Source organism: Melozone crissalis, unplaced genomic scaffold, assembly GCF_028551555.1.
Source record: "Melozone crissalis strain CALT ecotype California unplaced genomic scaffold, PUWL_Pcris_2 ptg000008l_1, whole genome shotgun sequence".
Classification (NCBI taxonomy): Eukaryota; Metazoa; Chordata; class Aves; order Passeriformes; family Passerellidae; genus Melozone; species Melozone crissalis.
The window spans coordinates 11,588,205-11,612,938 of NW_026535786.1; the positions used below are offsets into that span (position 1 = coordinate 11,588,205).

General features: G+C 43.1%; 1 protein-coding gene across 2 annotated transcripts in view; it reads left to right on the forward strand.

The window, feature by feature from the left end:
• The first annotated feature begins 7,114 nt into the window (after nt 1-7,114).
• TSPAN9 (tetraspanin 9) overlaps nt 7,115-24,734 on the forward strand; it is a 168,639-nt gene continuing 151,019 nt past the window's right edge. The window contains exons 1-2 of one of the 2 annotated variants that reach the window (XM_054269945.1): nt 7,115-7,173; nt 17,066-17,109. The gene's annotated coding sequence lies outside the window, so the exon portion shown is untranslated. Of the gene's footprint in view, nt 7,174-17,065; nt 17,110-24,734 lie in introns of those variants that run through there. The other variant, XM_054269944.1, reaches the window with a different exon arrangement.

Genomic DNA, 24,734 nt, shown 5'->3' on the forward strand with positions numbered 1-24,734 from the left:
AAATAAACTGCAGATATTGTGTATTTTCAGAAAAGTACCTCTGAGCTGGTTTGTGATTGATAGAATGAAGTTTCCATCTCCAGGTTTGTGCAAATGGGCAAAAGATTTGGAGTCAAGGAAGCAGGCAAATGACTGCTTTAGGGTCTCACCACAATCAGCACCCTGTGAAAAGCATTCCCCACAGTGCACACCCAGGGTGTGATTACACACATAAAAGGAGTGTGTGCACCTGAGCATACAGGTGGGGCAGTGGCAATGGCAGCAGCTTCCACAACTCTGATCACATATGAACAGATTGAAAATGTTCATGCTACACCTGGTCTGAGTGTGTGCACTCATTTACATTCATTTGAAAGCCAACACATGCCCAGACATGGTTACCATACATTTATATAGGTGTCAGTTAGACATACACAGTCATGTGCCTGTGTGTAGAGGTTGCACATATGTCCTGCACAGCTGCCTGGCCACATCAGCAGTTGTGCAGTCACAGGCTCATTCAGCCTTGCTCTGTTAGAGGCTTGTTTCTTCTTCCCTCTCTTCCATGCATGACAGTGAGAGACCAATCTTTCTTGTGCGTTTTAAATAAAATTATGCTTAGAAAATTGGGTATGTTAAATCATGTTGTCTTGCCCAGTAGATTTCCTCTATGTATCAAGTCTGATAACTTGACAGACTAAAATAATTCTTGCTGCTTTTGCTTCTGTTCTCCCTGCACAACTACCAATGCTCAGTGAGCCAGTCTGTGCTCTTGTGCACCAGCAAAATAATTGTTTACAGAGGTCAAATTATTCCACCTGTTAGTTGCAGACAATGAGATGCACAAGTATTCCACAAGATGTCATTTGGTGAGCAAACTGGAGGAAAAGAATGGGAGGGAAGAATGAAAACAGCTTAGCTTTCTGTGTTTCCAAGGCAATCAAGCACAGCCTCTCTGCTCTACTTGTAAACTGAGGTTGTCTATTCAGAGAGGAGTCACTGCTAGGCAATAATCTTGGTCTCTACAATGCTGCTGACGTGGGGGAAAGATGCAGCTATTCATGTTGCTCTGAGGGAAGAGGTGGTTTGCATGATGCTCTGGCAAAGGGTGAACAGGAAATTTATTGGGTGGCCAGGCAGAGTCGTGTGGCCTGGATGATCAGTTTCATGTGGAAGGGGGACTAATTGACTTACTTCCTCATTAGGCAACTGCATGCCAGTTGATCTGTTTTAACTGTGAAAGTGTGGGTTTCCATTTGCACGTGGGAGGTCCCTGACAGGCATGAGTCTTCACCAGGCAGATCCTGTGCTTTGAAGCATGGGAAGGAAAGGATAAGGGTAAGGAGGATAGCAAAGATAATGCCATGAAGTCAGAGATGGAGAAGGATGGTTTGTTTCCTGTTATGGGAAAAGTGATATTTTCCCCCCCCCAATCTTGTAGACACTGCATTCTCAGAGGCTACTTTTAAGGACCTTGCAGGGCTAGAGCTGTTAACCTTCTCTGTGCTGGAGCCAAAAGTGGATGGTCAAGAACAGAAAATTTGCTTGCACCTATTAAGCAAAATCTTCACCAAGTTCCTGCTGTGCCTGCTCTCTCCAAGACAAAGAAATACCTTCAAGAACGGACTTCCAAACAGTAATACAAACACACAGATGCCAACAGCTTTCCTTAAGATCTGCATGGCTGGTAACCAAGAATCAGTCAAGCTTGGAGGAAGACGAGCCAAGTACTTTAAACACCGAGAAGACAAAGCATCTTGAAATACCTGCTGTTCTGTGCTACACATGAAAAATCCATACAAGCACAGGCTGCCCTTGCCCATCCATTGGGTGTTATTGCTAGTCTCAGCCAGGTAACCAAGCCACCCAGGACTGAATTAACTAAATCTCTGCAAACCAAGCATCCTCTCCAGCTGACCACATGGGTATGAATGGCACCAACTGTCTACAGTCCATTGGTGATGCATGCACCTGCCTGCTTCAGCCCTGTGCAATCTCCTTCCTGATCTCTGAACCATGTGTGGAGCAGGCAACAAATCAAATAAAACCTTGCTAATAAGAAAAAAGACTGACCCTTGGGAAAAGTATTCTTGGCCAATGCCGACAAAAATGTTTTGAAATGAAGCCAGTGCAGAGAAAGGGCAGAGAAAGTCCCCAGCAATGGAAAATTCCTTATGATGTGTATTAGTACTCTCCTGCAAACATGAGCTTGGTGCCTTGCATGCTTTCACTGCTGGGTTACACCACAACAGCAGACCCTGTGGAAGTCAGTCCCTGAAGAAGATGAGCCCTAGAAGTTCACTTACTCCATTAGTTGATCATTAGTAAAACCACATTAAGCGAAGTTATAGATGTTATCAAGGCAGCAAACATGAACCAACAGGCTGAGGGACAGAGGAAATCTTCGCACAGTTCATTTTGGGACACTTCTGCAGTGTTTATTTTCAACTTAATACCAGTGGGAGATTTTCCTCTGGCAGTATTTCTTTCTATGCTTGCTCTTGGAGTTAACAGCACCCTGGTGTCAATAACCAGGGTTAGCAAGAGACATCTACCTGCCTTTGAAATTCAGTGGAGAAAGGAAAAGAAAATTTGTGTGTCTTGGAGAGCTCACTTTTATGTAGGCCAAGAGATGAAGAAGATTTAGTAAAGCTAAGAGGCAAAAGAAGTACTGGTAATTTTGATCTGGACTAAAAAGCTTCTGTCTCCTTGCAGAATGGGTGAGATCCATGCAAAAATACTTCAAAGACTGGAAGGACTGTAGCTCTCTGTCCCCAAGACTTCCTTTCTTGGAATTTCACCAGAAGAAACCCAAACAGTGCATCAAACTAAGAGCCAGCTGCAATTTTGCTAAAAATAAAGCAAAGCAAACACAAAATAGCAGCATATGTAAAAAAAGACAGATTCAAGAGGAAAGGCTAACTGAACTCTAAAGAACTGACAACAAATGAGGATATCAGAGTGTCTTACAAGTTTAATTTCTGTTAGGGCAGAAATACCAGAATTATTAACTTAACCTGTAAGAACTTGCTGTAAAATCAAAGGACGAAACTTTAAAAGCTGATTCCCCTGGTCACTTTACAGCCACAACACTGAGACCTTAGAAGGTAAATTGACAAAACAGATCTAAATATCCATGTTTTTTTTATAACAAAGCACTTAAAAGCTTTCCATTTAACTGATTCCCTTTTTTTTTCCTAATGTACATGCTTCAGTTTATCAGCCCTAATTTGTGCAGCTACATCTGCTTGTGGAATCATGTCAAACTGAATTACTAAAATGATTCCACTTACTGATAGTCTTCTGAGATAAGACAGACCATGGGTCTGAGCAACACAGAACTAGGCAAGTCAGGAGCCCTCCCTTCATCTGCACTTCAAAGCCAAAAGGAACACTTCAGGTAAGACAAGTTCATTTTAATTCATTCATGTGTTTGTGGTGAGGGGGTGGGAATTTCTTAAGCTGACATTGCCAACAAAGACAACATGTAGGTGGGCCTAGAGACAAAGGTAGGGATTGAATTTAAATCTCCTACTTCAATATCTAGATCCAAGGATCATTATTTCCTTGAGTATAACACACACACTTTAGCCTTTGGTGCAATGGTTTCCAAGTGGCATTTTCTTCCCTATTACCCAGCTCATTTTTGTCTTGCTTCTTTGACATCTTGGACCAGATGAAGGAGTTGATGATCTTGTGTGGTTACAGCAAAGAACAAGAACTAATTCAGACAGGTGAGAACACCCTCAAACTTGCTGTAGAGCTGTGGAAGGGGCAGGAGGAACACATGCTGAGCCTTCAAGCAGCTGCCAGGGGATCATGCTGTTTCACCAATCCTGCAAGCAGAGTCTGCATCAAAACCAAGCAGGAAGGCAGCAGAAAACTTGCATGCTTGTACTGAAATGGCAAGATCAGGGCTCTCTCTATGAGGGAAGGCTAGCCTGAAGCTTAGGTTGACCACAGCTCTGTCCATAACCTCACAGACTGTGGTGCAGTCCCAATCCTCTTGGACACCAGTTCCAGATCTAGTACCATATTTGCCTGCTGGTTCAGCAATTAGTCAAGACTCCAAATCTTGACTCCTCTCATTTAAGAGGCCATACAATTTTGGCCTCTTACATGAGCCATGAAAGTACTGGTGCTCATTCTGAGGAAAACTAATACAGCATCTTTAGAGAAAGGCACCCCCCTCATTTCCTTGAGGTGCAAAATACAGCAATTGTGATGGAAAGAACATCAATATAAGCAAAGTTAGAAAGTCTAGATGGATGATTTCTTTCTGTCAAAAAGAGAAGCAAAGACTTTGATTTTCAACCTCCTTAATTTCCCCACAGCACTCAGCTCTGTTGCCATATTATGATTTCATCTGAAATTGGTGGCTGGGACCAAAGCCACAGACTTGCTATTACAGAAGAGGGGGTACATCCTGTGAATTACAGTGGAGAGCATCCTTTTCTAGATGCCTCAAATGCAGCTACTCAAAGATATTCTTAGAAGCTGCATGTAGCCTTCAGGTTTGCTGGTCATATGCCATGGATTCAGGTACACAAAATCACAAAATTAAGGTTGAAAAAGACCTTTGAGACTGTCAAGTTCAACCTATGACCTAACACCACCTTATCAACTAAAGCATGGCACTAAGTGCCACATCCATTTATTTTTAAACACCTTCAGGGACAGTGACTCCACCACCTCTCTGGGCAGCCCATTGCAATGCTGAACCACTCTTTCTGTGAAAAACATTTTTCTAATGCCTAGCCTAAACTTCCCCTGGTGCAGCTTAAGACTGTGGCCTCTTGTCCTGTTGCTGGTTGCCTGAGAGAAGATGCTCATGAGGTGCAACTCCTGTTCCTCACTGTATGGACAACATTAGAGCACCCCCATGTTAGATTTGGTTGCATGTGGAAGATGGCTAGTTGAAGCTGGAACACAGGTCCAACAGACTACTTTCCTAAACTTAATGGCAAAATTGAGAAGAGACCTGCAGATAAATGCAGTTTCCTTGGTACAAAGTGTATCTACAGTATCAGCAACTCCAGTCCTCAGTTTCACAGTGATCCTCAAGCTCTCCCCTAAATCATCAGGTTCATACTAAGCTCCCATATATGTTTGGGTTTCTTTTCCTGCACATGTTTTACATTTTTTCCAAAGCAGACACAAAATGATGACTTGATTTCACATATTGATTTTTTACTTAGACTTCAACTATAGAAATCTCATATACCTGGGTATAAAGCTGCTTTGCTTATGCAACAGGTAAAGAACACAACATCATGCTGTCTCTTTTAGAGTGAACAACCAACCAACAATAACACCACCAACAAAAGTGTCAAATGTGTTCTCATTGTCTGCTGACTTCCTGTGCTGCTTCTCTTTCAGGAAGTTGTTGTTTATTTCCAAAGTTTAACTTACTAAAGATTTGCATCAGTTCTGGAATGAAGATCCTTCAGTCCTCAGGTCTAATGGGATTTGCTGCATTAGAGCTACAGCATCCAGGAGATGGACTCTTCTTGGAGCCTGGAACCAAAGAACCAAAAGAAGTGCTCTCCACAGATCTCTATCTCTTGGTGCATTGCAAGATATATTTTCTTCATTGCTTGCTTTAAGGTAAACACACAGCAAAGTTTGTCTACTTCTGCATGTAAATAAATCACAGAGAGCTGTAGCTTGTGCTTCTCTTGGGGAGGGAGAGAAACAAACATGCAGCAAATGACAGTTTTGTTGCTGGCAGCACTGCCACCAGGATGCTTTGAGTCTGTTGAACCAAGCAGTTTATAAAAATCCACTTAGGACATGATGGAAAGTACAAGAGAATATATTTGATGTGGACATCTCCTTGAACTGAGAAGTGTGACAGCAGCAGCAGTACCAGAGAAGGAAATGAGAATACACAGGGGACCTCGGAATGCGAAACAGATCTTCCTTCTCCAAAAACATTTATGGTAAAGCCTTGAGTTACTCTTCACACACTAAAATACAGTTCCTCTCAGGAGGCCCATGTCCATAACTGCACTGCTCTCCTTCTGTAGGCATCTCTGCCCCAGTTCTAGGTTGTTTCCTCAGCACATAACACTTCGCTTAGGGGTCCATACCAAAACTTTCCCCAGCTCTGTTAAGGCAACTCGAAAGTCTTCTGCTGGAGAGAGTGTTTGAAATTGACTTTATTCAGTTTTTGTTGCACTTCCACTGACACCCAGAGGAAGGCAGGTGGGGACTTTCTATATGATGTCAGATCATCTCCCTTATGGCCCTGTCTCATAGCACTCCAGATAAGAATCATTAAGATTGGAAAAGATGTCCAAGAGTCCAGCCATAAACCCAGGACTACTGTGTCCACCACTAAAACAAGTCTCTGAGCACCATATATACTCATTTTTGAATACTTCCATAAATGGTGACTCCATCGCTTCCCTGAGCAACCTGTTCCAATGTTTGAACACACTTTCAGCAAATAAATATTTTCTAATATCCAATCTAAACCTCACCTGGCACAGTTTGATGCTGTGTCCTCTCGTCCTATCGCTTGTTACGTGGGAGAAGAGACCGACCCACACCTGTCTACAACTCCTGTTGCGACAGGGGAACATTCAGACACGGTCTCCTTCTGTGCTAGAAGCCAAAGCAACACACAGACAGTCATGGTGGGCTTCGGACCAGCGAGCGTCTCCGCCCGGGGTTGCCGCTCGCAGCGGCGGTCGGGGCTGCACTCCGGGCCCGGGCACCAGCCCTGCCTGCCTGAGCTCGGAGGGGGCTCCCGTCCAGCCGCGGGTCCCTCGGGGCAGGGGCAGCTGAGGGGGGCGGTCGGGGCGCCCCGCCCCGGCAGGAGGGTGCGCCGGGGGATGCTCCTGGCGCCCACCCCAGGGGTTTCCCGGAGCGCACCGCGGGCGGCAGAGGGAGCGGGGCGGGCTCCAGGCAGAGCTCTGCCAAAGGGGCTCCGGCGGGCGCAGGACGGAGCGGGTGGGGTGCGCTGGAGGAGCGGGCCGGCAGCGCTCCCTCCCACCCTCCATCCCTCCCTTCCCTCCTCCGCGGGGCTGGAGCCTCCCCTGGGCAGCGCCCCCAGCTCCTCCCCGCTCGGTAACGCCGGTCCGAGCCCCTCCTCCCGTTTCCGCTGGCAGGAGCCGGGGCCGTGTCCTGCCCTACCTCCGCCGCTCCCCCAGCACTCGGCCCCATCCGGCCCGGCCCAGGGACGCGCGGGTGAGACCCGGCGCCGCGGGGGGCGAGGGGCGGCGGGGACCTGCGGGCCATTCCCGGCCCTGGGAGAGGGGAGGTGGCGGGAGCGGGTCGGCCCGGGGCGGGGGTGCCGGGACTGCCCCTTACGGGGGTCGTGGGATGCCGGCCCGGCCGCTGGAGGTGCTGGGGAGCGGCGGGGTCCCGGCGGGATGGGGCTGCGGGTGGCTCATGGGGGCGAGGAGTGTTTGCTGGGAACAATAACCCCCCACCCCCTCCTCCGGTGCCTGTGTGATTTTTGCGGAAACAGGAAAGTTAGTTCGGAGGGATGAGTCGAGCCCAGCGGCGTCTGCGTGCGCGGTCCTGCTCTCGGCCGGGGAGCCCGCGGTGCCCATCCCGCACGGCAGCGGATGGCTCCGGCTGGGGATGGAGAGCACCCTGGGACAGCGCTGCTGGCCGGCGGGGGCTGCCTCTGCCGTGGCCTTGCGCATCCCCGAGGTGCGGCGGGCACCCGTGATGAGGGGCTGGGAGCGCGCAGGGCACCCGTGAGGGGAGGGAGGCTGCGCCCGGCCGCGATGGGAGCGAGCCCGCCCGGGGCTGACAGCTCCGCGGACGTGGTGCCAGCGGTTCCTGCCTTCCCCCTTCTTATGTAAAACTTGACTCCAGCGTGGCCTTTTCCTGTTGGAGCTTTTGGAAACTTTTCTTGCTGTATCTTGGGATATCCGCCTGTCACCGTGCTCCTGGTGGGAGGTGGGAGCTCTGTGAGGTTTGCCTCTCGGGAGGGCCTTCAGCTCCAGGGATTTCTGATGGGCAGGGGAGGACCTGAGGTGTGGGGATGCTGTGTTAAGGAAAAGTCAGACTGCAAGAACTGCATTTCTCACTGAATCCTTCTATCAACTCTTTTGTTCTGTGCTTTTACACTGTATAGTTCTGTGGTTTGAACCATGGGAATGGAGTGCCTGATTTTCCTACCTGACCACACTGAACTTACTTTAAGACTTGGGCATAAGTCACCTGGGATATGTCTGGGTAGAAGTTAAATATTCTCTAGAACAGCCATGAGAGTCAAATCAAAGAGTTTGTTTGGGCTCTTGGCCCATTCCTAGATGAGCCTAAATGTTGCCTATGGAAGCCAAAACTTAACGTGTTCCTGTGGCAGAGTTGTTAGTAACAGGTGCCACAAATTGTTTTAATGGTTTGTTTGTTAAGCTTTGTAGCCAGGGTGTATAACTGCAAAGGATAGCAGCCACTGAAGTGTGCATTCATGTGAGTTGTGTTGGCATAGAATGTGGGGACAGAGTTAGCACTCCATAACTTTTAGAATGTCTAAAGATAAATTATCAATGTGATGTAGGGAACGCCAGGGAAAAAAAAATCTGTCCTTGCAGTTTTATGTCCATTGCTTCCATTTTACATTTTTCCTGAGCTCCAAGTATGAAAACTGATGGAGCTAATATAGCTTCTGCCTCCAGATCTTTCCCTTTCATATTTTTAGACCTGTGATGATCAAATTGCATATCCTACAGAAAAAGCCTCTTCTATAACAGGGCTATAAGACTTGTGGCACGCTTGGTTTTGGTACCTGCACTTTCTTTAAACCTAATTCTCTTTAATAAAGCTGCATAAAAAGACCTTGGGGTCAGAATATAACAAATGCAGTGTCATTAGTATTAGTCAGGCAAAGTTCTGAGGTTAGAAAGGCCCTGTTCATCTCTGTTGAGCAGGATAGAGGGTTAACTGAGTGTCAGTGTTATCTTAGCTATTTTGGTTATTTTAGCAGAAAGTAGCTATCAGAGATGCATATCCCACAGTCTTTGCTTTCTGTGCTATTTTAAGTTATTTTCTTCCAAAGCATGCCAAACCTCAGCCTGTCCATGAGGGTATTTCCATCACAACTGTGTATTTTTAGTGTTTAACCCCTGTCTCCCCAAAGACACAAACTAAAAAACTGCAATAGAAAAGTGAAACACAGGAAGAGCACAGATTAAAATAGCAAACCAGCACTGAGGTGGCAGCACTGACTGAAGGAGTTACTTTCACATTTGTTTCACAAGTGAAACTAGCGAGTTTTCACTAGAGAATCCAAGACTTTGTCTTGATGTTACTCCGAGAAAGCTGGAGCAGAAGTGGCTGCTTATCTTAAAAGTAGCATGTTAATATTCCCCAGATACTTGTGTTTTACAATTGCAATTTCTTGCCCTCCTCAGCTTTTCCCTTTTATCATGTTTCAGGATTGCGCTGTTTGCAAGTGACTGATGCCCTGTTAGTTTTCTGTGTTGAATGTCATTAGATTTACTGATGCATGACAAAAAGAGATGAGAATGCTTTAAAGAGGCTGAGCAGGAGCCAGTGCTGTGCCCTGGAAGCGAAGGCAGCTGACAATACTCAGGACTATTTTAATAAGATTGCAGCCAGTACCCAAGGAAGGGATTATCTCAGGTCAGGGTCTGCATCAACAGGGTCCAGGACCAGGTTCGCACACCTGGCTGGAGGCAGGGCACAGCTGCTGCACAGGTTGGGCAGGCACTGAATGCCACAGGTAGAGCTAAAATGGGGTCCCTGGTGCCACGAGCAGAGAGCAGGGGTGGATGTGAGGCTTTTAAAGAGAGCATTTGGAGGCCTTTCAGTGCTCTCAGAGCCCTGGTACAGCATGAGGATCATATGCTGAGGGAGCTAGGCTTGCTCAGCCTGGAGAAGAGAAAATTTGATGGGACCTTTAGAGACCTCCTGGTACTTTAGAGGAGGTTCTCAAGAAGACAGAGCTTCTTCGCTTTTTTGTATGGTGACTGTATGAGGGACAACAAAGGGAAGTTGAAATGAGGTTCAAGATAGATGTAATTTCCAACAAGGAGGACAGTCAGATGCTGGAACAAGTTGCCCAGAGGGGTTGTGCAATGCCTGTCCTCACAGGTTTTCAAGGCCAAAGTGGATGAAGTCCTGTTGGGACCTCATAGCTGGTCCTGTGTAAGGTAGAGCATGATGGAACCCCCACAGGCCTGCTCCAACATGAATTCTCTGATCCTGAAATCAAGCAGCCATTTGATCTGAGAAAGAAGGAGGTGTGTGAAACAATGGCAATACTTGTAAATACCCCAGATGAAGAAATGAAGGAAGGTTTTAGGATGCTGAAGTGTTGCTAAGATGCTAAAAGAAATTAAATTAAAAACTTTTCTCAGTATGCTCACAGCTTATGCTGGAGAGGTATGTGTGTGGGTAGGGGAATGATTTGTATTTATAAACTCACTTTCCTTTAGTAATTCTCAAATCACAAAGTGCCTTTTTGGTGTAACAGCACTTCAAGATGCATTCTGGAATGGATCAAACCATGCTCTTTCAAATTTCATGTAGGAAGTGTGATGACAATAAAGCATGGTGCTGAGCCTGGGGAAAGACACGGTATGACAAGGGAATAGCTCTTATCTGAGGGTTGTCTTCTTTGACTCTATAGAAAATAGAATAAATATGCAAGGACCAGCAGATCATTTCCCCATTTGTGCTGTGGTTGTTAACAGACCTTAGGACTGAGTCAGTCTTGGTGAGGCCATCTTAGCAATACCCAGAGAATGTGAGTGGACCAAAAAATAGATATTTGTCTTTCCTCTCTACATGGCAGTGAAATTGTGGAAAAGTGGGCATGTCCTCAGGAAGTGCCATCTCTTTGCTTCGTGCAATGCATGTTGTAATTTAATTTTGAGAAGTACTTGTTGGGAAGATAAAAATTTTATATATTTTACTTAGCTGTTAACAAGATACTTTATTGGAGATGACAGGTATCACCAATGCCCTTCTTCTTCATCTTTCCCGATCTCCTAAAGCTGACTTCCAGAGGCTGTTTCTGCTGCTCCTTGTAGCCTCTCTAAATGAAACATGCATTGCTGAATGTCAGTGCTGAGTTTCCTGGGAAAAAACCCATCAAATCTGTCCTATGGGTTACTTCCTGTGTTTCAGTGCCGTGTTTTCTGTGGTGTGGTGGTCATGAGGCTGGACTCTGATCTCCAGTGAGAGATGTTGGATGCTTTCCTCATGCTGCTTGCACAGGTCTTTCTGGGAAGGTGATGTCTCTGTGATTTAAGTGTTAATACAGCTGGACAGCACTGTTGCTTAAATGTCTTTTAAGCCCAACCTCACCTTTCCCTCTGTTTTCTGATGATATTCCAAACACTTGCATTTATTGCTGTCAAAAAATAAACCTTGAGGGCTAGAGTTTGTAGAATGAGGCGTGATCCTTGGGCAAAGCCCAGCTGCTGCAAGGTGTCACTGTCTGCAAGTCCAGTAAGAAAGGAGGCATCTGACTGTGCTTCACATGGAAGAAAGAAAGAACAGATAGGAAATGTGGGATCCTGAGTAAGTAATGAGCTGTGTTTTGATGCCAGTGGGATGTATTAGTCTGTTAAACTGCCTATTGAGGAAGGGTCAAAATATTCTGTTGTTGAAAAGCTTTTAAAATCAAGAGTATAAAACAGACAGACATGTTGTAGAGATAGCTCCAGGCAGATGGGGCAGATTAAATCATAAACATGCTCCAATAAGCCTTTAAGTGGACAAAGGTATTAATTAAGCTTAGCATTTCTTTACAGTGATGTGAATATGATGTTGTAATAGTATGATAACCATGAAGTAGTAACATACATTTAAAAGACTTGAAGTTTGCATTAATCTTTGTTTCAAAATGTATAACAGGAAAACTTATTAAAGTTTTTTTGAAAGCACTTTTCCCTTTTGCTGTAAGAGTTCTCCTTTCTAATGCAAATGCTGACATGCTGGTCTAATTCCTGATATTTCTGAAGGTGGAAGTGACTAGTAGCTGGGTGTTTATTTCCATGATGCCTGTTATGAGTGCAAAAGGGGAAACAAGCTGCATTAACTAGTAAAATGCTGATGGTATTTTTGGGGCTGATTCAGTCTAGAATCAGCTGAACTGTGTTAGCTGGGCTTTAGTTTCTACTCTGATATTGCTCAAGCAGAGCTGCCTTCGCCCAGGGCTGTCCTCACTGATTTACAAGTGCTTGGATTGGTCTGTGTAAGCTCACAGTGAGGGTGGGATGGAATATATCAGCACAGGACTGGCACAGGACCACAGGAGCTGCGTTATCCACGCGTGGTGTGTCTGGGCAGGAGGCAGGGCTGCACTGGGGAAGGAGCTCAGGGGGGACTGGGTGGGAAGGCAGGAGCCTTGAGGAGGCACTAGGCTAAGGGAAAGGAAGTCTGCAGCCCTCCCCTGGGAGGAAGGGCTGGAAAGGAAGGATGAGGTGGTACGTTGAACAGAGAGCTGAAATGTCACACCCTGTCAGCAGGTTTGAAGGAGACTTAGCTCAAAATTTTGAGACTCTGTTCTAGGGAGCAGGGATCCATACAAATCTTAGAGAGCATAGGGCTCTGTGAACTCTCCTGTATTTGGTGTTCTTTAATTTCACTCTTAAATTCATTTGACCTGAAAGATTGAGGGAGGCAAAGCTTGAAGTTGGAAGAATCCTGGGTTTAGGTTGCTGGTGGGAAGAACCCAAGTGACTTCTCTTGTGCAATTGGGTGGTCAGTGCTGTCTCCTCAAGTGCCTTGTGGCAGTATGCTGACAATCACATTTATGGTGATTGCAGCTGTACTCCAGACTCATGTTGAGCACAGGCAGGAGACTTTCTGTTTGTAGTTGCACATTTCTAAAGGTTAAATAATTCAAGAATGCTTTCAAAAGCTTACTTTGTTTTCTGTTTCTCTACTGGTGTTTTTTACCTACAACTCTGCATACAGTTCAGTGTAAGGTGGTTCTGCCAGGATGTTCATCCAGCTTTGTTTTAAACTGTTCCTTGATTTTGTAAATACGTACTTATCCCAAAATCAGCTTTTCATTCAATTTTAAGAGTGTAGCCTAGCCATATGTGAATGAAGGTTGTTACCTGGCTTTGTTTGAAAAAGGTGCAGCTGAAGTTGTGAAGGATTGAAAGCAATGTTCTGAGAATGTCTAGTATGTTGTTTCCACTGGAGGACAGTCTGCACAGTATTGTTTATATGTATTTATATACATGTGGACAAAATACCATTAGGGGAATGGGATAATGGTTCTGGCAGTATAAGAGACCTGTGCTAACATGCAGATGGGAGCATGTCTCCTTGTAAAATTAAAAACCTAAATGGCTGGCCTAAAAGCCTGTAAAGGAAACCTTCCAAGTATAAATTTCTTTCATACATCAGAGCTTTTGGATCTCTCCAGTGCTGCTGTGCTGTCTCACAAAGTTTTGCCAAGTAACAGTGGCTCTGAGTGTTAGAAAAGCTCTTGCTGATCTGTTTCCCAGCAGTGGAGAAAGCAGCAGGACTGGCAAGACTTTACATTCATAGAACCTGGGACACTGTGGACAGCAGCAGAGGCATCTCTAGGGAGGATATAAACAGCACAGACACCTAATACTGAGCTATTGGGTGCCATCAAGGATGAAGAGCAAGGGGGAAGAACTGCAACTCTGGGAAAATTCCCAATATATTCCCCTCACACCTACTCAGGATGGAAGATCAGCGAAATCCCACACACTGAGACTGCTGCTGTTTCATGTGGGAGGACTGAGGATGGTATTTCAGGTGAATGTGGTCAGAGATTGTGGTATGAAGGCCGTGGTAAAAGTAATTGCTGGGACCAGTGATCCATAGAGTGATTTGACTATCTGTAGAGGAAGAGACTTCATTGAGAACAGGAGCTTCTTGGATGTGTGCTCATTCTAGTTATATAGAAGGCAAAGTAAAAAGGACCATGAAGTAGAAAAGGGATTTTCTCAGGAGAACCAGGAGGAGGAAATGAGAACAGTCTTAGGTTCCCACACCAATGCAAATTCATCTGGATAGCTTTGAGTTTTCCAAGTTCCATGTTGATGCACCATTTTCCTGGTGAATGGTCACCACAAAGTACCTCTCAAGATTTACACAATAAACTCTTACTTTCATTGTGTTTTTCTTAAAATAATTTCTGAAGACATCTTTCTTAAAGCAGTCAGTTTGCCCTGAAAAATCCATCTTCAGCTGCCTACTCTCCAGGGACACCCAAACAATCTCTATTGCATCTTGCTTTACTTTATGAAAACCAAAAATCCTGCTTGTTTTTCATCATAGCTTGGTTTTCACAGCTATTTAGTCTCTGTCTTCAGTTCTTCCTTCTTATTCTGTTCTCCATCAGTTCCTCTTTGAAGAGCTGAGGAAGTTCATTCTGTGGTAAGAACAGAACAGTTTTGCTATCTTTAGTCCATTTCTTCCTTGCTGTTTCTACATTAAACCACACAAAAGAAACAAAGCTGATTCAAGTAATTTAGATATGTTGCTGTTTCTTTCTGAACTGCATTTTAAAGAGCTCTTTAAGGAGAAACGCTGCTTCATTTAGGAATTTCTTTCTTTCTGCTTTAGCAAGTACTATTTAGTTCCTCTGTTTCTAAAATTTGAAAATAATTTATCAAAGTCTTCTTAAGACCCTTGTTTGTTTTGAAGGTGCTAAATCATCCCCCTCCTTTACTTCTAAGAGATACTAAGAGGTGATGTTCATTGCTTCATATTCTTCTTAAGTCTTTATTAGAAGATCACTACCAGACTGTTTCTGCTTGTATCACTGGACAACTCAGTTTCTGTTTCAAAGATCTCTAAGTGGTTAGAGCTGTAGGTTTTAATTTTATTAATAAAATGCACTCATACTTCAGGTACAAAATATCCCCATGGCAAGCTCGAAACTGTCAAGGACAACCAAAGTTGGTACTTACCTGTGACGATGACATTGGTCCAAAGCACCTGTTTATAAAAGCAAACAGGCTGCTTGCCCTTGGGCCATGGTTTGAGGAACTGGAAGACAAGAATGCTTTAGTTTAGAGGTTGAGGTCTGGTGATATACCTAAAGGCTATCAGGAGATAATGCCTACCGGTCACTGAGATTTCTAGAAGAGAAAAGTACAGCATTTTCTTCTTCTAGGTTTTGTTAGGCCTCAGAAGTTACAGGACTTCTGCTTTGGAGGATGGACTTGTCTCCTTACTTTCTTCTGCTGTGAACTGTGGATTGAACAGGTTGCCTGGCTGCTCAGTACAGTTCCCTACTCTTGTAGAAAACACAGTGAAAGATTTGAGGTTTTGAAGGACTTGCAGAGTGGCTGTTCCTTGCCATCATAGTTTTTGCAACAATCTTGTACCAACCCAAGCCATGTATTGAATCTTTGGGGGTATGAACTGAGCGCTTTGGTTGCATCTGCCCATGAGTTTTTATCTCACCAGTTCTGGTCTGTCAGATGAGTCTTGTTTCTTTGAGTTTATTATTAATGTTTACCTTTGCCAACAACAAGATCTCTTTAACAGTTTTCTTGCAGGCATTTCATTTTCCATTTTAATTTTATCGTGTAGAGCTGGCTTTTGTCAAGCCAGTCAGTGTACCACTGACATGGCTAGGACTTACCTGTTTTACAGGCTTACATGACTTTAAGGGCTCCTCTCAGACCATTTCTGCCTTTGCTACAGATTGTGCTGTGCTCAAAACTGGTTTATATCAGTGGTAAAGAAAGTTCATCTATGAGTGTAGCTGCCAGTATATTGCGTGTGACAGCAGTTTGACTAACTTGTTCACATCTACACAATGGAAATGTGGGGAATCTTGGCTAATTTAATTCTTGGTAAAAAAAAAAATTATTATATATTAGTTACTGCTTAGCTACCCTTGACTTCAATATGGGTACTTCAGTGGCGGAAATTGTTGTCACCTGTGTCACTGGGGAGCTGGTTGGGTTGTGTGGATGCCTGAAAGTGCTTGCCATGGAGCATGACATCAGTGATGAGTTCACATAGTGTTTAGTTCACTTTAGGGAAGATGTATAGAAGCAGTGTGTATGATCTCTTGAAGTGTCCATGTGCTGAAGCACGTCAGTAAACAGACTGTGAAATCACTATCAGTGTTTCATTGTCTTGATACAGTGAAGATTGAACCTGTTCAATCCACAGTTCACAGCAGAAGAAAGTAAGGAGACAAGTCCATCTTCCAAAGCAGAAGTCCTATAGCTTCTGAGGCCTAACAAAACCTAGAAGAAGAAAAACATTATTTTAGAAATCAGCAACAATGGAAATATGGAAACATTTCCATTGACCAAGTTTGGTGAATGATCACAATTTTTAAAAAATACTTAGTCTGTAATTCTTTTTTTTTTGTTGGTTTGTTTACAGCTGCAATAATGTTGATGGTCTTTTAAACAGTGGAGATAGTACTGCTCCACGTCTTTCCTCCATGTGGTTGAAGGAAATCCTGGTCTCACTTTGCTAGCTGTAGCACTCTTCTAACAGTGGAGTGGTGGTGTTACAGGCTTGAAAGCTCCAGTGTGAATTGGATAAGGTGGAGTGCTTTCTGTTGTGTGGTTTTGTGTGGTTTTGACTTCGGCAGTTGTCCTAGAAGTAAAGGACTCTGTGTTGTACTAGAAGCAAAGGTGACATCTGTCAGAAAGCAAGGCTACTGGAGGAGAGTTTATCATGAAGGGTCTTGCTTAATTTCTACTTTGGCTGCTGTAAGCAGGTCATCAGGAGTCATGGTGATAATGGGGGACCTAAATGCCAAGGGGTAGAAGCACTGGATTTTTTTTACTAGTATTTCAGATTTAAATTCTGGTCAAACCAGCACAAATAGACACACAGCTTTTGCTTTTCCTCATGATCTCTGTTTTCCCTTCAGTTTCTGTTCTAATATTTTGCCTATTGCCATTACTTAAACTTGAGTCCAGATCAAATCAGTATATTGTGCCCTGGAAACCAGTGTTAAGACTTACTCCTTTTGTTCAGGAGCAGGTAGAATTTTATATACCTTTCCTGTTTGTTTTTTAAATCTCCCTAAATTTCTTCTTTCTGTCCTCCTAAGCTAATTATGTTTGTGGTGGGAAGTGGGTCCAAAAGACAAAAAAATTAATTTTGTTGTTCTTCTTCTTTCCAGGTTTGATCTGTGGCTTTTTGCTTGGTGTACATCCAGTTACCCCAGTAAGTAAGATCTCTGTGAAGGATTCTTGGAGTCATTAAGCTTTGTCATTAATATTCCTCACATTGACATTAAGGGAAGACAAGTTGGTCCAACACTGAGCCCTTAGAAAACCTTTTTGTAATCTGTTATTTTTTTGCCACAAATGCTGAGAGAGTCCAGAGTAACATGGTTGTTGTTGGGATTGTCTCCAAGTACTGCCATAAGTACTGAAGGAAATGTAACAGAGGAAGGAAATAATCCTCTTCCTTACATGCAAAGATTCCTCTTCCTCTGTTTTCTTACCTGTGACATTTGTAGGGAAAGGAAGCAGAGAAGAATGAAACAAGGTTCCACTTGAGAGCATTTTCATTAGTCCACATAAGTTATATAATTTTGTGAAAGGATGGATCTATAAACAGGCTTAGAAAAACAGACTTAGTTTAGAGGAACCCAGGGCTACCCTGGGGTTAGGTGTCTTTCTACAGCTGCAAGCCTGTTGCTTTGTATTTTTACATTCCCTGTGTTCTTCAGGGATTTAGCCTTGGCTAGGAGCAAGTGGCAGATGTGCCACTGCTTACCTTTCATTAAGTTTCTGACACAGGAGAAGAAACAACTTCTGCTCCTTTAGGGAAAGCAAGGTGATCCACCTTTCTGCTGAATGCCATGTGTTCTGCTAAAGGCTGCAAGGAGTGCAGTTTGGTAAATCCAAGCAGTGAGAGCAACAGAGAGCTAATAGTCCACGCTTGCACTTGGCTTGCCAAGAACTGTTTCATACTTCTGTGCTGCTGTGTAAAACTTGTCATGACAGCTGCAGGCAAAGAACATCTACTGTTGTACATTTTGGGATGAGTGATGAGAGATTATGGTCTGTGAAGGGAAAGAATCCCCTTGCAACTGGGAAAAGCTAAGAACATGTTAGGTGAGGCTATGAAAAAGGAATGCTGGAGCTTTCCTTTGCTCTTGTGTGAATCATCATTAGAGGTGGTGCTGCTCAATGGCTCAGTCTTGGGGATACTGCAAAGATGCATTGACTTAGGGATACTGTTTATTTAAGAGAGAACTGGGAAATATCCTGAGAGGGTTTTCAATGTCAAGGCAATAGTTCTGTTGTCAACTGCTTTGGAAAATTTCACTTGTAGGACTTACGTGTTTCCAAGAGAAAAATCAGTAATAGGAGGTGTACAACTAGCTTAAAATCTGTACATTTGATGTTGGACATGGTTGTGGTTTAACCCCAGCCAACAGCCAGGCCCCACACAGCTGCTCACTCACTCCCCCACCAATGGGATTGGGGAGAGAACTGGAAGGGTAAAAGCTGCAAAACTCATGGGTTAAGCCACAAGCACAAGCAAAGCAAGGAATTAAATCACTGCTTCCCATGGGCAGGCAGGTGTTCAGCCATCTCCAGGAGACCAGGGCCCATCACCTATAATGGTGACTTGGGAAGACAAAAGCCATCTCTCCAATCTTCCTCCCTTCCTCCTTCTTCCTTCACTTGATATGCTGAGCATGATGTTATAGGATATGAAATATCCTTTAATATTTCCTTTGGTCAGTTGGAGTCAGCTGTCCCAGCTGTGTCTCTTCCCAATTTCCCACATACTTCCAATTTCCTCACCGTGGCAATACAAGAAGCAGAAAAGGCCTTGGTTCTGTGTAAGCCCTGCTCACTACCACCACCAAAAACCATCTCTCTATTATCAACCCTAAATTTGTGTTCAGTACAAATCTAAACAACAGCCCCATACCAGCCACTGTGAAGAAAACTAATCCAAAACCAGCACAGATGTAAATAGCTTCCTGATTTTTCTGTTGCAAGATGAAGAATGAAAAGATAGATGAGGGATGTTAGGCATCAACACAGGTAACATCTATATTTGTAGCAGATGAGACACAATGTTACAGTATGTAAGATAAAGAACCTATGAAATTTCATGCTGTAGAATTTAAGATTGTTATAAAGAGTCTTGGCTTGGTCATAAAATGTCTCTCTGTAGGGCTGCTGTGTGTTTGCATCTTGCAGTGATTTTTCTATTACCTTTTGCATGTGTGCCACGCTCTGAATCACACAGAATGGTGGTTTGTTGATTACTGTGTCCTAGGAGAGCTGGGTGATTGAGTGCACTAGTGAAAAGATAGTTGGGGAAGATTGAAATGGTTGTTATTTGTTCCAGGAGTTTTCTTTCTGTTCATTCCAGTGCCACTTGAAATGATGGCTGTATTGTGAGCTCTTTCATCTTGTTTCCACACCTTTAAAATTTGATACTGCAGAAATTAATGTAACATCATCTGTAATGTTAAAGCTGCCTCATGTTATGAAAGTGAGAATTCCCACAGCAGCCTTAACTCTGCCCCCAGAAGAGAAAGCAAATCAAGTTAGTGTCTTAAGTTACACCATTGTGTATCACTGGGCACTAGGATGTACGTTTTGGCAAATATTTACATTTCAGAACTGGTCCAAGTCCATGGCAGTAATGAAATATCATGTGTTAATTATGCTAAATGATCATATTACACTGGTAAATGGGAATAGGATTGATTCCCAGAATGCTGATCTGTGATTCACATCATCAAGGAGTACAAAAGAATCCACATCCCTTAGAGAGGGAAGATAAATAGGATATTTCAAACATTTTTCTTGCATGCATGGTAATATGCAATTTTCTCCCTTTCCATTATGTTTCTGAAATCTATTTCACAACAAATTGAAAAATTAGTATCCCATCTCTAATGGAGGCTTAGAAATTACCCTACTTTCTTTACCTTGCTTATCAGTGTTAGCTACTGGACTTCAGATACTCTTTTGTATTAATTCAAGCATTTTCCTTTCAAAGTGGTCTATTTCTGTGAAGAAGATAGGACTTGAACATGCTGAGCAGAATGGGAAACATGCTTTTTGCTTTCTATGAAATGTACTCATGCATATTAAAAAGTTTGCCAGACCTGAATTTCTAAAATGAACAACAAATTGTTGTTAAAATAAAGCGATTGAATGCCTTGCTGATGTGTGGTATTGAAGCTGAATGAAATGGTGCTACTCATCACTCAAAATTAAATAGAGTGTATTACTAAAACTGTTGTAGGAAAGGGCTCAGTAGAGAGCTCGGATCCAGACTGAATAGTGAAGACAATCCTCAGCTATATCTTAAAACCAGCACATACTATGGGGATGTCTGGAAAACACTGTTGTGTAATGAAATTAAAAATGGTGTGTGAGATGCTTTGTGATGACTTGCTTTTGGCAGGCAGCCATTCTAGCTGAGATGGACATTTTAACATATAGGATGTATTGAACTATGGGTTTTAAGTGTTTAAGGTGCTATTGTATGGGAACAAGTTGTCACTGTGCCTTACCCATGTGCTGGACTGTGAGGCCTCCTAGGGTGATCCTGGGTACCTCACTGGGGCAGGGTTGTTCTTCGTTTGTGTGGTTTGTTTTGGACTGTGAGCAGGGTCATTGCTCAAGGTCTTCATACTGTGCCCAGCAGAGTGAGGCACAGAGGGGAGGACCTGGGACTTACTGAACAAATACAGGCTGTAAAATTTAATCGAAAATGAGATCAGGCAAGCAAGGCGAGAAAGAGAAGTATGAGAAGAGGTTTTGTTAACTTATATTGGCTGTCTTACAGTCATAGCAATAACTTGGTGACCCTGTTGTGCCAAAGGCACATATTTGTAAAATGTGTGAAACGTGCTCAGATGTTCCACAGTTGGGCTAACACATTGTTTATGTCTGATTTGAATGAGTACTTGGCATCAGTCTCTGTTCACAAGAAGAGCTTGTCTAATTACATGGATAATGTTAGACCACATCTTCAGGAGCATTATTAGAAGTTCTGCTAGGGTAGCCTGAGGAAAAGAAAGTTGCTGTGGGCAGTGGCCTTGGGATTGGCATTGGGCCAGGTCAGGGTGATTTAATTTTCAGAGTCTCAGTTTTAAGCTGGATTCTGAGGCCTTGAGGCAAAATTGTAAATGATCCTGTCCTGTAAGTTACTAAGTAATATGATACAGCTAAACTTTAATGTGCCATAAAGTTAAATCTCCATGTATGGAGCACCCCACTGGCAAAAGATAAATTAGTTATGGGGAAAGGAAAATTATTTGTCCCAGAGATACAGTTAGTTAATCGCTGGTTCTTCTCAGGTTGCTTGAACCTGGAATATTTGTCCCCATCATTAATTAACATGTTTTATTATTACTTCTACTCCCTTGGAATATCAGATTTGTGGCACTTTCCCATGGGTGGATTTTTACTTAAGTTTTTTAATATGGAGAAAGATTTTCACTTGAGTATTTAGTCACACATACAACCAAATCTCCTTATGAATGATAGGGTGAGGCTGTCTCTTGTTTGTCATGTGAGAGAAGGCATGGAGGAATGTGTTGGAGCACAATTTTCTGCTCTTACTTAGCTTGTTGTCCTTATTGCCTGTCACCAGGCTCCCACAGAGCAGATCTTGGGCATGGCAGCCCCCAAAAGAAACTGCAGGGTCCATCTCTCTGGGCTGAGCCGGTTTGTGATACCTGTTTTGTTGCATGCAGTGTGTTGTCTGCCTCTCTGTGATGGAATAAAAAAGCCTCATTATAAATAGTGCTATGTACATATTCCTATGGTAGCCTATTGGACAGCTGTGAACTAAACTAAATTTCTTAAAGCAGTAGTTTTCATTTTTACTGTTATCAATCCTTAAGGATTTTCTGGAGAGTCTCTGTATATTCAATTCTAATCTACTTTGATTTCTGATTTATTGTCTGCTGTATTTAAATTGTTGACCCAACTATTCATTTCTGCTTGAGTGTATATCACACTCATGCAGCTGAGCTTCAGAGAGGCTGTGAATGGTTAGGTTTTTTTGTCTTTAGAAAGCTCAAGGAACTGATCTTACCAGAGTACCAAAGCTTTGATTGTCAGTGGATTCTTTCTTGCTTTGTCTTCTCTTCCATAAAATTATTGCTCTTGCAATCCCTGTGCAATTTATTTCAGTGTAGGAGAGAAATCTGTGTCTTCATGTGGGCACAGGTGGGAATTTCAGGAGCTGCATTACTTTCCTTGCTAGTAGCACTGGAATCCTCCCCATCATTTAAAAAGGGGTACTGCTGTCACTTTTGTAGTATCACACAGGTTAGAGATGCCAGTAAGGAAAAAACACTGCACTTTTCAGCCAGCCCTCTGCAGAGCCAGTATCAAATTTCTCCCTACTAATGTGTTTCTTGGCACTTTGGTTCAGTTGCTGTAGATTTTCCAGCAGCTGAGTGCTCCTTAGGCAGGTAGGTTTCCCCCAGCAGAGGCACAGAAGTATATTCCTAGTACACTTGATATTTTTTTTGCACTGTATCATTATCGATTGTAGAAGTCATTGCCCAGTTTTTTTCCAGGCCCGTTTTCCAAGCCAAGTTCAGTGTTTTTGAAAAAAAAGTTGAGGATCCATGTAGGTGTCAACAGTAGCTGTTAATCCTGTTTTTATTCCCTTTTGTCAAGCTAATTGATCACTGTCCTGCCTTGTGTTCTGCCGTGGCGGTACTGGGGGGCTGTCAGCTCGTGCTCAGCCCTGTGCTGTTCCTGGCTGAACTGTGCTACTCACTGCTCTGTGTTTGCCATCCTGCCAGTTCCTTCCCTGCCTGCCTCTGCATTGCCCTCAGGCTGACATGGAGATTAATTGACCTAGTATCACAGGATGTTTCCTCTTTTGAAGTCCTCTCTCCAGCAATATTTAAGAAGGAAAAAGGGAGAGTTTGAAAACAACTAGTCAGCTAGCTAGGATGTGGTGTGCAACATCTGAGGACAGCTAACAAAAAGCAGCATTATTAATAGAAAAACTATGGCATAAATGCACTATTGCTATAGAGATGGAAAGCCTATTGTATTTCCTCAGTTTGCCCTCAGTAGTGGATTTCAGACTGTCATGCACAGATCTTATTGTTTTAAATACATATTATAATATCAGCTTTTTGCAAATGTGAAAATGGATGCTATATGTATAATGTTAAGGTAACTGCTATAAAGATACAGTGTTTTATTTCTGCTATTAACTAAACTTAGACATAGTAGTGAAATAGCTGATACAGTTGCACTTGTGCTAATTGAGCTGCCTGCTTGGTTGGATAATACCCAATGAACGTATGATGGAAACCCCTGCTACTGATATGCCAACTATCAGCACCTACCCTCTGTAGAAAGTATGGACCAAAGCCCAAGCTGGAGGTGATAATAAAAACGGAATAAAACCACAGCCAAGGGATGTGCATGTTCTAAAAAGGCAGACCTGAGGAGGAGCCATGCTAAACGGTTCTTGGAACACGTAAACTAGTTCGGGGAAAAGTTTAAATATGCACAATTGTTTATGAATATGCAATAGGCTGATGCAATTGAAAAGGTGTGTAAAGGGTGTCTCTGAAATAGCAGGTGTGCTCCTGGCTGAATGCCAAGCACCCGGCCGTTAACTTTGCTTTATTTTTGTATCCTGTTGCCATTTATTAAACTTTTAAATTTTACCAGGAGAGCGAACCGTGTTTTTCACATCCTGAAATAACTCATCAGGAAACTTCTTCTTCTAAATGTTCTGCATCAAGCAAATTGCAGAACCTTACCTGATTCGATTATTTGATTGAATTGGGAGTGGATAAAACCTATTTGGGACTTCATAAGGTATTCAGTAACAAAGCCAGGCAACAAAGTCAGATGGAAATTGAAAGATACACAAACCGACAAGATCCTGTCACATGGACCGGGAGGAGGTGAAGCAGCAAACATTTTGAAGCGGCCTATTTGATGCTCTGCAAGATGGGTAAAATTTGAACTCAGGGTTGCTAGCATTTGTCCCATCTTTGTGTGTTTATTTTTGCCTTCTGTTCCAGGGGAGCACATTAGGTCAGGCTTGACTGTACATTGCTAGCAGTGCTGAGAGTGACGGGAGATGCTGTAGGCATGGAGAGTGAGCCATGCATGACTAAGAACAGAAATGGAATTCAGTGCCTGTGACTCTGAGCAGGACAGATAACACAGATATGTGTGGAACAGTTGCAAATGCACAGACTCTTCCTTACTGAAAAATTATTAGAAAAATTAGTTTGAATTTAGGAAGAAAGTAAGCTTAAAGCACAATCAGGCTTTGCAAAGGGCTCTTGTCTATGAAATGAATGTTCATCCACAGAGTGTTGATACTGTAGTTATTTTGTATTGTTCTCAACCTAAAAAACCTGAAAGGTGATGATTTTGTCACATAAAACTGATGAAAATGGGTATGTTAATACCAATTATTCAGCAGAACTCATATCATGATGAGTATGATTTTTGTGACCTTTTGAAAGCATTGATGCAATTTAAGGTGAAAACAGAAAGCTAGATAGTTTTAGATGTCATGGTTTGATTTTAAAATGTGTTTTCTTTTTTAAAAGCATATTTTAAAAAGCTAATGACTACAGTTAGTTTATCTTGTCTTGAGGGATTTACTTTTAGCATAAATAGTGTTTATGTGTCTAATTTATGTTTAAGTGTTGTATGCTGCTTTGACAGCATTGCCTGCTTGTTTCTTACATGCTTTGTGCATATCAAAAAGAATATAGGAAAATAGTCAGGAAGAGCTTAGTGAAAGCTGCGTGTTGTGACGTGTCTGTTTTGTTCACTATGTCAGGAAAATCCACAAAC